This window comes from Phocoena sinus, chromosome X, assembly GCF_008692025.1.
Source record: "Phocoena sinus isolate mPhoSin1 chromosome X, mPhoSin1.pri, whole genome shotgun sequence".
Lineage (NCBI taxonomy): Eukaryota > Metazoa > Chordata > Mammalia > Artiodactyla > Phocoenidae > Phocoena > Phocoena sinus.
The window spans coordinates 62,305,882-62,321,990 of NC_045784.1; the positions used below are offsets into that span (position 1 = coordinate 62,305,882).

At 34.7% G+C, this 16,109-nt stretch overlaps 1 protein-coding gene across 2 annotated transcripts in view; it reads right to left on the minus strand.

Annotated features, from left to right (window-relative positions):
- HDAC8 (histone deacetylase 8) overlaps nt 1–16,109 on the minus strand; it is a 247,874-nt gene that overhangs the window by 122,309 nt on the left and 109,456 nt on the right. The window lies entirely within an intron of this gene.

The following is a 16,109-nucleotide window of genomic DNA, read 5'->3' on the forward strand; positions in this document are numbered from 1 at the left end:
CTAAAACCCTGGGTCTTATTCTTTAAAGTAGAGGAGGATAAGCCCCAAATTCAAAAAATTTGAGTTTCAATCTTGGCTCTGCTGTTTCATTAGCTGATCCTAGCCAAGTTAGTTGGTGAGTCTTATTTTTCTCATAGGGGGATAATGCTTACCTCCCAGGGTTGCTAAGAGACATAAGTGAGATAATTTATATAAAGGACCTGGCATATGGATATACTTACATGGGATATAACTGGTACTTAATAAATGTTAAATTCTTTTCTCATTCAAAAGTTCCTAGATTCTACTTCTATGAAGCTTTTCTGCAATAGAATGACAGTTTGGTGAATGCCTGGTACTATAACCTCATCTAAATATAAAACTCAAATATAAAATTTGTAGTATTTGTATTTATTCATACTCACATTTGTTCATATAAAATGATAATATTTCATTTAAATATGTTTTAAATATTTTGTTCTATGAGCTCCGTGTCAGCAAGGGCTGTTAGGCTAAATCCACGTAGCATCCAATACAGCAGCACTATGTTCAGATTTTTTAATGTTTAAGCACTTACTGGGTACCAAATTCTCAGCATTGAGGGTAAGAAGAAACATGTCCCTGTTTGTGAGTAGTTTTACCAATATTTCTGACATTAACAGTAATATCTAAAATTTAATTTATATTATTTATATATTATATATTAGTAATATATTTACATATTTTATTTATATATGCCAGCCATTGTTCTAATCTCCGTTTTATAGGTGAGGAAACTGAGGCACAGACAGGTTAAATAATTTGCTCAACTTGTCTAGTATATATTGTTACTATGATCACTTCATGGAGCTGGTCAATGAAATTAGGTCTGTCTGATAAATATGTTTATTTAATTTTTATGTTTTAATTTCAGTAATTTACTTACATTTTTAAAGAAGTCATACATACATGGTAAAAACGTCAAAAGGTACCAAAAGGTATACAATGAAAAGTAAGTCCTGACTTCTGTATTCTGGTAATGATAGAGTAGCTTCTATCAGAGTAACAATCATGGTAAGTTGAAGGTAGTATAGAACATCCAAAACCAGGTAGAAACTAGAGGAAATTCAACCCTTGAAAGAAGGGAACTATGCTGGGTAAGGCTCATTAGTTATATATATTTTACCATTAGTGGTATATGGTAGAGCTCAAGAAGAAAGCTGCAGGCTTATTAGAGTACAGAGTTCAGAGTTCCCAGAGTCTCATAAGATCCAAAATCTCCAGGTTCAAATAAAAACTCACTCATCATACCAAGAATCAGGAAAATCTCAACTTGAATGAGAAAAGACAATCAACAAATATTAACACCAAGATGACACATGTCAGAATTACCTGATAAGGATTTTAAGGTAGCCGTCATAACAATGTTTCAGAAGCAATTAGAAGCATGCCAGAAACAAAGTGAAAAAATAGCAAGTATCAACAAGGAAACAGAAGACATAAAGAATGGACATTTTAGAACTGAAAAATACAATAACCAAAACAAAAAAACTTACTGATGGGCTTAATAGGAAAATGGGGATGACAGAGAAAAGAATTAGTGAATTTGAAAGTAGAGCAATAGAAATTACCCAATCTGAAAAACAGAGAGAGAGAATAGACCAAAAAATAATGAAGAGAGACTTAGGGTCCTGTTGGACAAGACAAAAGATCAAACATTTGTGTCATCAGAGCCCCAGGAGGTGAAGATAAATAAGATGGAATTTTAAAAATATTCAAAGAAATAATGGCTGAAACATCCCCAAGTTGGGCGAAAGATATAATCCTACAGATTCAAGAAGCTGAATGAACCTAAACAGGACAAACACAAAGAAATCCACTACAAATAACATTATAATCAAATATCCGAAAAATAAAGACAAAAGAGCAAAACCAAAACCTTGAAAGCAGATAGAGAGAAATGATGCATCATTTTACATTTCCACCATTATGGAAACAATGATTTGAATGACAGTGGATCTCTCATCAGAAACCATGGAAGCCAGAAGAAAAAGGCACATTTTTTAAGTGCTGAAAGAAAATAACTGCCAACTCAGAATTCTATACTTGGTGAAAATATCCTTCAGGAGTGAAAGACAAATCAGGACATTCTCAGATGAAGGAAAACAAAAAGAATTTATCTTCATCTGACATACCCTAAGAGAATGGGCAAAGGAAGTTCTCCAAACAGAAAGGAAATGATAAAAGAAGAAATCTTAGAGCATCAAGAAGGAAGGGAGGACAACAGAAAGAGTAAAAATATGGGTAAATAGAGCAGAGTTTCCTTCTCCTCTTGAGTTTTAAAAATTATGTTTGATGGTTGAAACAAAAACTATAACATTGTCTGATGTGGTTCTCAGTGCATGTAGAGGAAAAATTTAAGATATATTAGAGAGGAAGGTAAAGGGAAATAAAGGCAGGTAAGGCTTCTATAGCTCACTCAAAGTAGCAAAATGTTGATACCAATAGACTGTGGTAAGTTACATATATATAATTTAATACCTAAAGCAATCACTAAAAAATCTATATGAAACACTGAAAAACACTATAGATAAATAAAAGTGACATTCTTCAAAAATGTTCAAGTAATAGGCAGCAGGAAAATAGGGAACAAACAGAAAACAAACAATAAACTGGCAGACTTAAGCCCTAACTTATCAATAACTACATTAAAGGCAAATGGTCTAAACACACCAATTAAAAGACTGAGATTGGCCAAATGGATTAAAAACATGACCCAATAATAGCCTGTCTACAAGAGAGTCACTTTAAATATAATGATATAGAGAAGTTGAAATAAAAGTGATGGAAAAAGATATACTGTGTAAACAGTAATAAAAAGAAAGCACAAATGTCAGTTTCTTAAATAAGCAAACCTATACACACCATATGATCCAGCAATTGTATTCCTGGGCATTGATCCCAGAGATATGGAAAATTACATTCAAACAAAAACTATACATGAATGCTTAATTTTAATAGCCATAAATTGGAAACAACTCAAATGTTCTTCAGTGAATAAATGGTTAAACAACTATGGTATATCTATACCATGGAATATTATTTAGCAATAAAAGGGAATGAATTATTTATGAAATAATTTGGACAGATCTCAAGGGATTACATAGTGAAAAAGCCAATCTCAAGAGGTCACATACTACATAATTCCATTTATATCACATTCTCTAAATGAAAAAAACTGTTGACATGAAGAACAGATTAGTGGCTTACAGGGATTAGGAATGGGGTGGGGGAAGAGAAGAAGGCAGCAGCAATTATAAAAGAGTAGCACAAGGCATGAGTCTTTGTAGTGATGGAACAGTTTTGTATCCTGACTGTGGTAGTGGTTACATCAATCTATATATGTGATAGAACTGCAAAGGACTAAATACACACACACACACACACACACACACACACACACACACACACTCTCTCTCTCTCTCTCTCACACACACACACACATACAAGTGAGTGCATGTAAAGCTTGTCAAATCTGAATAAGGTCTGTGTATTGTATCAATGTCAATTTCCTGGTTTTGATATTGTACCACAGTTATATATTACCATTGGGAGAAACTGAGTGAAGGGTACAGGGGACTTTGCTGTACTATTTTTCCAACTCTCTGGATCTAAAACATTTCAAAGTGAAGAAGTTTAAAAAAATCATTGGGTGAGATGGGATAAAAAATTCATTGGATGGGATTAATAGCAGATTGAATACTAAAGAAGAAAGAATTAGTAACCTGAAGATAGATCAATGGAAATCAAGCAAACTGAAGCATAGAGAAAAAATATTGGAAGAAAAATGAGAGTTCCAGTGACTTGTAGGACACTATCAATCAATCCAACACACGTGTAACTGGTGTCCCAGAAAGACAGAAGAAAGAGAACAGGGGGAAAAAAGTGAAGTACCAGCTGATAATTTTCCAAATTATATCCAAAACTACAACCCACAGATCCAGGAACTCAGGGAATCCCAAACAGGGTAAATACAAACAAAAGTACACTAAGGCACATGGTCGAAGTTCTGAAAACCAAAGATAAATTTATAAAGGCAGCCAAAGAAATAAGACATATTATACACAGGGAAACAATGATAAGACTGACATTCCATCAGAAATAATGGAGGCCAGAAGAAAATAAAAACTGTCAATGTAGAATTTTATATCCAGAAAAAATATTGAAAAATGAAGGCAGAAAAAAAAATTAAGAGCAGATAATTAAAGGGCTTCCACTTCTGGCTGTGAGGGGAAAGAAGATGTGGAATTATCTTCTCTTCGGAAACAACTGGAAAATTGACAAAATATATGAAACATTTATTTTCAGACACTGGACAAGAGGCAACACAAGACAGTGATCTGAGAGAAAAGGGATACGAACAAGGTGAGCCCTACCACCACCCCAGCTTTCTGCCTGGAGGTAATCCCTGGACTGTAGAACAGGATTGCAATCCTAGCAATCTCCAAGTAGAGAAGACAGAAACTGGAGTTCTGAAAGGCCAGGGCAATTAGAAATTGTGAGAATGGAGCTAAGCCAAAAAAAGAGTAATAGAAGTATGCATAGAGGTCCCCTTGAGTCTCTTGATGAATACCAATCTGAACATGTACAGAGTAAAACTCCACAAAGACAGTCTAGAAAAACTTCCAGGGAAACAATTACTGAGAAGTTGCAAGATGAACACTTCCTAGAGTTCACACAGGACCAAAGTGGAGAGACCTCACTGAATACATGGGGCATAAGTAGAAACGTCAGAGCAGTGCCTTTAAAATGGGCTAAATTAGCCCTAGAGTAAAGGTTACTCAAGATTTACTCTAAATATGCTTAAAAACAAACCTTGAAAGGATCAAATTGATCCACAATAACTTATCCACTTATCTGATATCCACAATATCAGAAAAAAGTACAATCCTCTCTAAATCAATACAAAAAAATCCAGCACTCAACAATACAAAATTCATGATGTTGGATATTGAATTAAAAAAATTACTAAACATTACTAAACTAAACTAAACAGCAGGAAAATGTGATCTACAACCCAGAGAAAATCAGTCAACAGAAACAGACTCAGGAATGACAGAGATAATGGAATTCTAGACAAGCACCTTAAAACAGCTATTATAAATGTGCTCCATATGTTCAAGGATGTAAAGAAAATAGGAACACAGTAAGAGAAATGGAAAGATGTTTTTCTTGGTTAGCTTTTTAAAAAGGTTTAATTTCTTTGGAAAGTATTTTTAAAAATAGAAATTATAGAGATGAAAAGTCAAATATTTGAAAGGAAAATTTCACTGGATGGGATTAACAGCAGTTACATACTGCAGAACAAAAAATCAATAAACTTGAAGGCAAAGCAATAGAAACTCCTCAAAATGAATAGTAAAGAGAAAAAAAAGACTGAAAAAAAGGGGGTTGCACGGACTTCCCTGGTGGTGCAGTGGTTGGGAATCCGTCTGCCAATGCAGGGGACACAGGTTCGATCCCTGGTCTGGGAAGATCCCACATGCCGCGGAGCAACTAAGCCCATGTGCCACAACTACTGAGTCTGCGCTCTAGAGCCCGCAAGCCACAACTACTGAGCCCATGTGCCACAACTACCAAAGCCCGTGAGCCTAGAGCCTGTGCTCTGCAACAAGAGAAGCCACCACAATAAGCCCGTGCACTGCGACGAAGAGTAGCCCCTGCTCGCCACAACTAGAGAAAGCCCGCACGCAGCAATGAAGACCCAACACAGCCAAAAATAAATAAATAAATAAAATAAAAATTTAAAAATTAAAAAAATTTTAAAAAGGGGGTTGCAGTGACCTATGGGACAATAGAACTGATCTATCAGGTTTAATTGGAGTCCCAGAAGTAGAAGAGAAAAAGAAAGGACATAAAATAAATAATGGCTGAAATACTTCTAAATTTGATGAAAACAATAAACCCTCAGATCCTAGAAGCTCAATGAATACCAAAACAGGATAAACACAAAGAAAACCATACCAGGACAAACTAATCAAGCTGCTGAAATCTAGTCACAAGGAGAAAAGTTAAAAGCAGCCAGAAGGGGGAAAAAAGGCATATATTATACAAAGGAATAAAGCTAAGAATGATTACAGACTTCTCATGAGGAGATGTGCAAGCAAGAAGACAACAGAGTGATATCTTCAAAGTTCTGAAGGAAAAAAATTATGAACTTAGAACTCTATATCTAGTGAAAATATCCTTCAAAAATTAAGACAAAGTAAATACTTTTCAAACAAAAGCCAAGAGATATTGTTGCTAGCAAACCTATACCATGAGAAAACTTAAGTTGTTTTAGTTAAGTTCTTAAGTCCTTTAAAAGAATGTAACTTTTACCAGATGGAAACCTGGACCTACACAAAGGATTGAAAAATGCTGGAAAGTGTAAATATAAAAGATCTTTTTTTACTCAACTTTAAATTTCTTTAAATGATAATTTAGGGCAGTGTTGAGAGAGGCAGGTCCAGTGGTGGCTGTATATGTGCTGACTGCAAAGGAGTGCCACTGAAGACCATGGAGCAGTGAGGAAGGCTGTCAGCCTGGTAGCAGAGTAAGTGGAGCAACACAGTCCAGTCAAAAGGTGGCACAGCCTACGTGTGGATATAGGAGATGTGGTCCAGAGCTGCTAATAGGTGCATTCTAGCCTAAGCATTGCATCCCTTGGCTGGTATGAGTAGTTATCTAGTCTCCCTGCATCTCCTGCTGGGGTCCATACAGCAGGTGCCCCTACTATGAGATCGCTTGCCTCATTGGGCTCTGGGTCTTTTCTTCCATCCCTTCATTTAAGCTTCTCAGTTCTCCCCTCTGAAGTACTGGCACCATGACCAGTACCTGGACTCCCTAACCATAAGAAGGACATGGAAAATGTACCCTTAGTCATACCTGCTATAATCTCTGTAACTATTTTTATTTAGAAAACCATTATTTTGAAATCCTAGAATTTTACTTCCACCTATGTAGAACACAACAAGAATATAGATTGTTGGCTTAATAAAGGAGATTAGAAGACTTGCTTTCTCAAATCCAAGCTGCAATATCTATGTTTGAAGATGCTGAAAAAGATGAAACTGCAGTATTGGTGAGGGCTCTGACTCATGGAAGGAAGATATTTACTTCATAAACATGTGGTGAAATTGTAAGTAATGAATGAAAACATGATTACAATTATCTTTATATATGTCATTAATTTACCTTGCAGTGTCTTAGCCACAGAACACTTTCATATAGTTTCAAAATAATTCATTATTTAAGTTGTGGCATCATTTTCAGACCATTCGTTCATAGTGAAAGGGAAAGAAATTGAATATTTTAAGTGTAGACATGATGAGCTTATTAAAAACCAAAAATTGTTTGTTAGAGCTTTTCAAACTAGAAATGAAAAAGCCACTGAAGCATCTTATGCATAAGTTATTGCACTGCATGGGCTGGAGAAATTCACATAATAGCTTAGAGATCAGTGAAGCCTTAGACAGTTGACATTGCTCAATGCCCACTGGATGAAAGGTTAGTAAAATAACTCATAGCACTGCCTGTTTTCAATGGCACAGTAACTTATTTATTTAAACATTTAGCTCTAAACATGGAGATTTAGTTATTTTTTCTTTTACTTTTTATTGTGTTGCTTATTTTCTTAATATTGCATTTGAGAGTTATTTATGTATTCTGGATATATCTCCTTTTTATTGGATTATTATTTGTAAGTATTTTACCCCAGTCTGTGGCCTGTCCTTTCATTCTCTTAACATTAATTTCCATCTCCATTTGTTCATTGCTAGTATATAGAAACATCGTTGATTTTTATGTATTGATCTTATATCCTTCAACTGTGCTAAATCCATCTTTTGATTTAGTATATTCTTCTTTGGGTTTTCTTCTTATATGACATTTTCTCCCATAGGTGACATGTTTACAATATTGACTCTCCACTCCATTTATATAGTATCTCTCAATTTATTTAGATCTTCTATGATTTCTTTCATTAGTTTTCAGGGAAAGACTTAATTATTATCTCATTTGTGGAACTGTACTTTCACCTTAAAAACAGACAAGTCTATAAATGTGGCTAGACTTACTGTTCTGCTTGTAGTCATATGGTATTAGCACTAATCTTTGAAGAAGACCTTTTTTATGTGAATGGTTAGCAACAATCACAAGTGGTACTAAAATATTGAAAGTGCTGAATAACTTGTTTCAATCTCATCATTTATCCTGGAGCAACTTATATATTTTATATTATATATTTATGCATATATATGTTTATGGTATATATTTTTGGTTATGGTATATATGATATATATATATATGAATATAAAATATGGTTTATGCCAGAGCAACTACATTCGTATGAATGTGCAAAAGCAATGGTGGGTAAAACTGCTGGAACCATGGTATATAAATTAAGGGAGTAGTACCAAAGTATACCAGCATTTATTGTATTCTTTGTTGCTGTGTACACACAGTAAAAAGAAAAAACCCCGTTTCACTGAAGAATGGCTTTGGCGAAGCACTAAAAATTATCAAATCTTGATCCTGGATTTAATATTCTGTGTGATAAAATAGGAAGTTGTCTTGAGGAAAAGCATATCTGTGATTAAGTTGTGACCTAAACAGCTACTTTTCATGGAATATCATTTTTGTGAGGAAGAATAACTAATGGAGAAACCATGATTAAATACTCGGATGTTTGGCAGATATATTCTCAAAAATGAAGTGAGCCTACCAATTTAGGTTAAATATCAATAACTGACACTATTTTTTGCCAATGATAATATACACTTTGGTTTTTTTGGCCATGCCACACAGCATGTGGGATCTTAGTTCCCCGACCAGGGATTGAACCTGTGCACCCTGCAGTGAAGTGTGGAGTCTTAACCACTGGACTGCCAGGGAAGTCCCTCACACGTTTTTGAATGAAAATCAGAATTTTGAAAAACTTCACTCTGCCACTATAAGCTTGACAGTTTCCCCAAACTTAAGCTTTGTTCCAATGAAATCAGCATTCGTATCAGTTTAATGTGATTTCTGATACAGCATAAAGTGTTTCAACATTTGTAATATTTGTATAACTTAGTGAACCGATATTTTCCAACTAAGCAATATGAATAAGATGGGTCAAATATCCCTTCAGAGTACAAGATGATCAATGAATTTTGATGTAACAGTACATACAAAGTTCACTGATACGTTTTCAGATTCCACACAGCATTAACCTTTAAGAAACTACCATTTGTAGAGTTTTTGTGTAGTATCAAAGAAGAATATCCATAATGACCTGTAAAAGTTATTAAAATACACTTCCCTTTTCCATCTACAGATCTATGTGAAGTTGGATCTTCTCCATATACATTAACAAAAATAACATCAAAACACATTGAATGTAGAAGCAGGTATGAGAAGTCAGCTGTCATCTATTAAGCCAGATGTTATAGAGTTGTGCAAAAATGTATAGCATTACCATTCTTCTCATGAGATTTCCTTTTGTCTTGGAAAATACAGTTTTTAAAAAAAATTACAACATGTTATTTGTGCTAACATGCACAAGCAATATTAGTCTTATTTTAAATGAATTAATAAACATTAAAAAAATTTTAAATATATAACTGACAGTTTAAAAGATAATAACAATGTATCATGGGGTTTATAACATACGCAAAAGTAAAATATATGACTACAATAGCACATGGAAGTAAAAGGGAAAAATGGAAGAATACTGTCACAAGGGTGCTATATTACACATGAAGTAGTGTAATACTATTTGAAGGTAGACTATGATAAGTTGAAAATGCATACTGTAAACCCCAGAGCAACCACAAAAATTTAAAACAGAGTTATAGCTAATAAGCAAATACAGAAAATAAATGGAATCCTTAAAAAATTCATTTAATTCAAAAGAAGGCAGGAAAATAGAAAATAAGAAATAAACAACAGAGGGGACAAATAGAAGACAAATAGGAAGATGGACTTAAACCTGAAGGTATAAATAATTAATTTAAAGATAAGTGGTCTGGGCATGCCAACTAAAAGGCAGAGATTGTCAGGCTGGACAAGAAAATCACGACCCAACTTTATGCCGTCTACAAGAAATCCATTGTAAATATGAAGACATAAATAGCTTAAAAGTAAAAGGACAGAAAAAGATATATCATACAAATAATAATCATAATGAAGCATGTACAACAATAATAAAATCAGACAATGTAGACTTTAGATCAAGGAATATTACCAGAAATAAAGATGGATATTTCTTAATAATAAAGGGGTCAATTCATCAAGAAGATATAACAACCCTAAGTGTGTATACATCTAATAACAAAGCCTCAAAAATACATAAAGCCAAAACAGACACAACTAAAAGGAAAAATAGCCAAATCCAAAATCATGGTTGAGATTTCAACTCTCTCAGTAACTGGCAGAACAAGCAGACAAAATATCAGTAGGGATATAGATGACATAACACTCTCAACCAACCTGACCTAACTGATAATGATAGAAAATGCTATCCAGCAGCAGCAAAATACACATTCTTTACAAATTGCATGACACATTCACCAAGATAGATCATATGCTGGACCATAAAACAAATTGCAATAAATATAAAAGGACTGAAATCATGCAAAGTATGTTCTCTGAGCACAACAAAATGAAAGTTAATATAAATAGAAAAATATCTGGAAAGTCCTCAAATATTTGGAAATAAATTTTTAAAAACCCACACTTAGAATATGATTTGAACCTAATACATTTTTAGAGGGTGTCAAATTCAGAACCAGGCAGATCCGTCTCCTGACCCTAAACATGGTCCTAAAGTAAATCACTTGAGGAAATTGGATCCTAAAGATTACAGGTGAAGAATTTTGAAGTGTGTCCATATTTGATTGGAGATCAAAGAAGCCTAACTAAAAGAATTGTGGGCTGACTCACATGATAACTTCTTTTTGAAAGGGCTATTTTATCTTGAAGATTTATGAGTTTGGAGGAACTAAGATGATTGGCAGTGGAAAGAATCAGAATGTGTGAAATTCCTTAAAAATTTATTGACTTAAATAACTTTGTGTTACACATAATAAAAAAACCCTTTACTTTAAAAAAAAAAAAAAAAAAAAAAAAAAAACCCACACTTATAAATAACACATCAGTCAAAGAAGAAAATTAGAAACTATTTTGAACCAAATGGAAATGAAGAGAATATCAAAATTTGTGGGATGCAGCTAAAGCAGTGTTTAGATGCAAATTTGCAGCATAAAATACTTATATTAAAAAAGAAGAAAGGCTTGAAATCAATGAACTAAGTTTCTACCATAAGAAACTAGAAAAAGAACTAAAAATCAATGCAAAATAAGTAGAAGGAAGGACAACAAAGATATGAGCAGAAATAATGAAATAGAAAAGAGAAAAATAAAGTCAATGAAACTAAAAGCTAGTTCTCTGAAAAAAATACAGTTCACTAAATCTGTTAAACCATAAGCTAAAATGATCAAGAAAAAAGGGAAGAAATTAGCAATACTAGGAATTAAAGAGGGGACATCACTATAGTCCTATAGACTTTAAAAGAACAATAAGGGAAAATTATGAGTGAATAAGCAAATTCCTTGAAGACAAATTATCAACATGGAAGCAAGAAGAAATAGAAAGTCTGACTTGCCATGTAACTATTAAAGAAATAGAATTCATAATTAAAAACCTTCCCACAAACAAAACTCCAGGCTCAAATATTTTCACTAACAAATTCTATCAAACATTTAAGTAAGACACAGTATCAATTTTACATAAACTCTTTCAGAAAACAGCAGACTTGGGGATACTGCTCAAGTCATTTTATAAGAGCAGCATAGCCCTGATATCAAAACCAGACAAAGATATTACAAGAAAAGAAAAGAAAAGAAAAAAAAAGGTCAATGTCCCTCATTAACATAGACACAAAAATTCTTGACAAAATTTCAACAAACTGAATCCAGCAATATATAAAAAGGGTAATATACCATGACAAAGTAGGGTTTATCTCAGGACTGCTAGGTTAGTTTAACATAAAAAAAGCAACAGTGAATGCAATTTACTGTATTAACAGAATAAGAGGACACCATATGACCATTTCAATAGATGAAGAAAAAGCGTTTGACAAAATTCAACACTCATTTGTGAGGAAAATTCTCAGTAAATTAGGAATAGAAAGGAACTTCCTCAACCTAATAAAGGATATTAAAAAAAATCCCTGCCACTAACTTCATACTTCATAGTGAAAGATTAAGTGCTTTCCCCCACTGATCAGGAACAAGACAAAGATGTTCATTCTCACCACTTCTATTCAACATTGCATTGGAGGTCCCAACCAGTGTAATAAAGCAAGAAAAAGAAATAAAAGGCATGAAGATTGTAAAGGAATAAGTAAAAGTCTCTTTATTCACAGATGACATGTTGGTATACATGGAACATGCTAAAGAATCTACAAAAAAGTTACTAGAGCTAATGTTTAGCAATGTTACATTATTCAAGATAAATATAAAAAAATCAATTGTACTTGTATTTCTATATTCTAGCAACAAACAGTTAGAAATTGAAATTAAAAATACCATTTATAACAACATCAAAGTCATGAAATATTTAGGGATAAATTTAACAAAATTTGTGCAAGACCTGTTCACTGAAAAGTATAAATTAAAATTTGAAATTAAAGACTTAAGTAAATGGAAAGAGATAGCAAATTCATGTACTGAAAGAGTAAATATTAAGATATTATTTTGCCCCAAATCAATCTATGAATTCACTGAAACCTATAGACTGCAATGTGAGACTGTTTTACATTAGTAACATACACTTGTATATAAATCAGCTTAATTCTTTTCAATGGCTATATACATTCCCTCATATGAATGAGGCATAACTTGTCTAACCAGTCCATCAAAAGGAGTCTATTTAAATAAATATTTTTTGTTCACTAAATTTTGTTTAAAGATCTACTTTATGATTCAGGTATGTACACATACCTGATATATCTGTATACATATACGTATAAATGAATATAACTGTCTATAACGTAACTGTCTTACTCTATCCTAGATCATAGGATCCAAATAGTATTACTGGATTACACAACATTCTTATGTAATAGTCCATAAGCCTTATTACATGCAGTGGGTGATTTGCTAAATTAGCCACATACTGGTCTTTTTATGGGACCCCATGTCACCTTTGGGCTTTCCCTATGGTAGAGATACTTGGGCCAGTCATATGGGCAGGGTCCATTCCTCTCACCTTCCCCGCTGGGCCCAACTCTTCTTCAAGTGGGATTGCCTCCTTATTCCATGCCTGGCTGGCCAACCTGGCTCCCCAATTCCTGGGCTGGAACTAACTCCTTGATCAATGGCTTTAGGGCATGATTGGTTTTGTATCTCATGAGGGTTATGCCTGAAATTTCACCACTAATCACTTCCAATACTTGCCTTCCCAACTCTCTTCCTTTCATTGGTGATCTAGTGTTTTCCCATGGATACATCTATTTCCTACTGGGATAGCTGGTACTTCTTGCAAAGAATGGGTAGTTGCTACTGGGGTTAAATAGTTTCCAGAAAAAGGCTAGATTATGCTTCCAATTCTTCCATCTTAAAAACATAAGTTTTCCAGTATGAATGTTGAGACACTTATTATTCAAACACTCATTGATTCAATTGTTCATTCAATGAATGAACACCAACTTGGTGGGTGTTAACACTCTGATGAGCACTAAAGGGGAATGCAGACAACCGAAACCACAGATGACCAAAGGAGTGGTACAGACTTGAGCATGATAGGAGTGTCCTTGAACCTCTTAACAGGTTTGACTTTCTCAGCTCTCTCCCTTTTGCAATGTAACTTCCATGCTCTATCAAGTGAGCTTTCTAAAGACCAAAGCTCATCTGTTTTCACAGAAGAAAGTGCAAGCTCTTTAGTGCATCATTCAAGGCTCTTCATAATCTGGCTCCAATTTCCATTCAAGCCTTAATCCTTCTCTCTCTCTCATAAACACTGTGTTCCACTATATCAAACTTCTCCCTGGTCACACGAGGCACCAGGTCCTTTCCAATTTCTATTCCTTCTGCCCAGAATGCCTTTCCATCTTCTTCACCTGGCAAACTCCCAGTCAACCTCCAATATTCAATTTAAAGTCTTGGTGAAACATTTCCTCTACGCTCCTCATCTGTCCTGGGTTGAGCACATTGTTCTGTCCCCTCTACTAGATGATGAGATTTTTTAGAGCACTGGGCTTATCTTGTTAATCTTTGTATCCCTGTATCAGGTCTGAATAGGGCCTGGCAAGCAGTATGGGCCCAATGAATATTTGGTAAAGGAATGAAAAGAACAAATGAACGTGAAGGAAGAGCTCAAAGGGCCTTGGTATATTTAGGTAAGGGATTTTTAAAGGCATAGGGCTTTAAGCTGGACTGAGGAAGATCATAGAGAGATGGGGAAAGGGCATCTGGAGGAGGAGGATTATTATCCTAGGAGACAGAGGAACAAAAGCCGAGACTGAGAGGGAAGACAGTGAGGGGGTTAGCCAGCAGACTGTGGCTGCCTGCTGCACTGTCCTGACCTTTTCACCGATTAGATTTCTCAATTACATTTTCAGCTTATGGAGGGCAGGGTATTTTGTGCACTCCTTTATATCCCCTTTATATTTGAGGTACATATCCATAGCCATTGTTCCTATAGTCTTGTGGCTCTTATTCTGCTGTGTAATATATTTATTTATGTATCTACATATCTCCTCAGCACTCATACCCCCCTTTATCCCAGGCTGTTTGAGGTAGGGGATGATGTCTTAGTGTCTTTGTATCTTCCAAGACACCTAGTATAGTGCCTGGCACACAACGGGCGCTCAGTAAATATTTTTTGAGCCACCATTTGTTGATCTGATTACAGAGAACTGCAAGGATATTTGTGTGCAACTGTGTATTGTGGCACAAAACTTACATATGCCTTTACACTGTGTGGGCTATTTTTGGCAATTTTCATTAAAATGTTATCTTATTGTACCTGGAAGACTGTCATTTCAATTTTCTTCTTTGTTCCCTCTTGGATGACTCACATCTCTTATACCAGAAGGATATGACAGAAGGGATTCGAAAGAGTTTGGACAAATTTATGAATGACAAAGTCATAAATGTCTGGGTATCAGAAGTTGTTAGGTGCATACAAAGGGGAAGGAGAAAACTTGCATTTCAAAAATGCCTGTTGTGTGCCAAGAACTGTGTGTTAGGCACCTGACGTACATTATATCTCATTTAATCTAGCAGGCTATATCAGTATAAAGACAGGACATGTCTATCTAGAAGGCCAAGTCCACAACCAGCCAGGCATCTCCAGGTACCAGAGGCAGTATTCACCTTTATTAAAATTTTATCAACCTTTTAAGATAGATGAATCTATAGATTTGCATTGTTTCCTAGGAACAGAACACTCATTCTCAATTCAGGCTTCTACATCTTAAAACTACTTTTTGACATAACTTGATCAGTTTTCAAAGTCTCAGCGCTTTAAATTGCAATGCAATCTGAGATATTCCCACGGCAATAACAGCGATTATATTTGTTCACAAATGTAATTTGTTCGCTTACCTTTATATTTCATAAAGCTTCCAAATACTGAATAAAGGTAAGTCAAGTCAAGAAAAGAGATTTCTATTAACCTTGACACCAGCAAATTGTCTGAAATTATAGAGTGCCTTCTATTTGTATTCTAGACACATAGAGTGGTTTTTCTGAGATACATATTATACCTCACCTGTGGTTAGAAGAAAATTGGAAGATTAGTTTGTTTCTAGTTTTTAAAAAATAATAGTAACTTGTAAAAGCATAATGCTCCCAAGTGTACAGCTTCTGCATCGAGCAGGAATCAAAATGTTATAACCCAAGTACCATCTCGACTCCTTGGGAGATGGCTTGAGAAGGTGGGGCTGCAGCCACTGATTCATTATTATAAGTCACAGTCTAAAGCCTGCAGGACACATCCTGATCTATGATAACATGCTTCCCACCACGTGTCAGGGTGGGTGGGAAGAGAAGGGGTACACCTTCAGATAAAGGGGATCATCAGCACACTCACAGCTCTCAGAGAGCTTTCTATGACACCTGTTT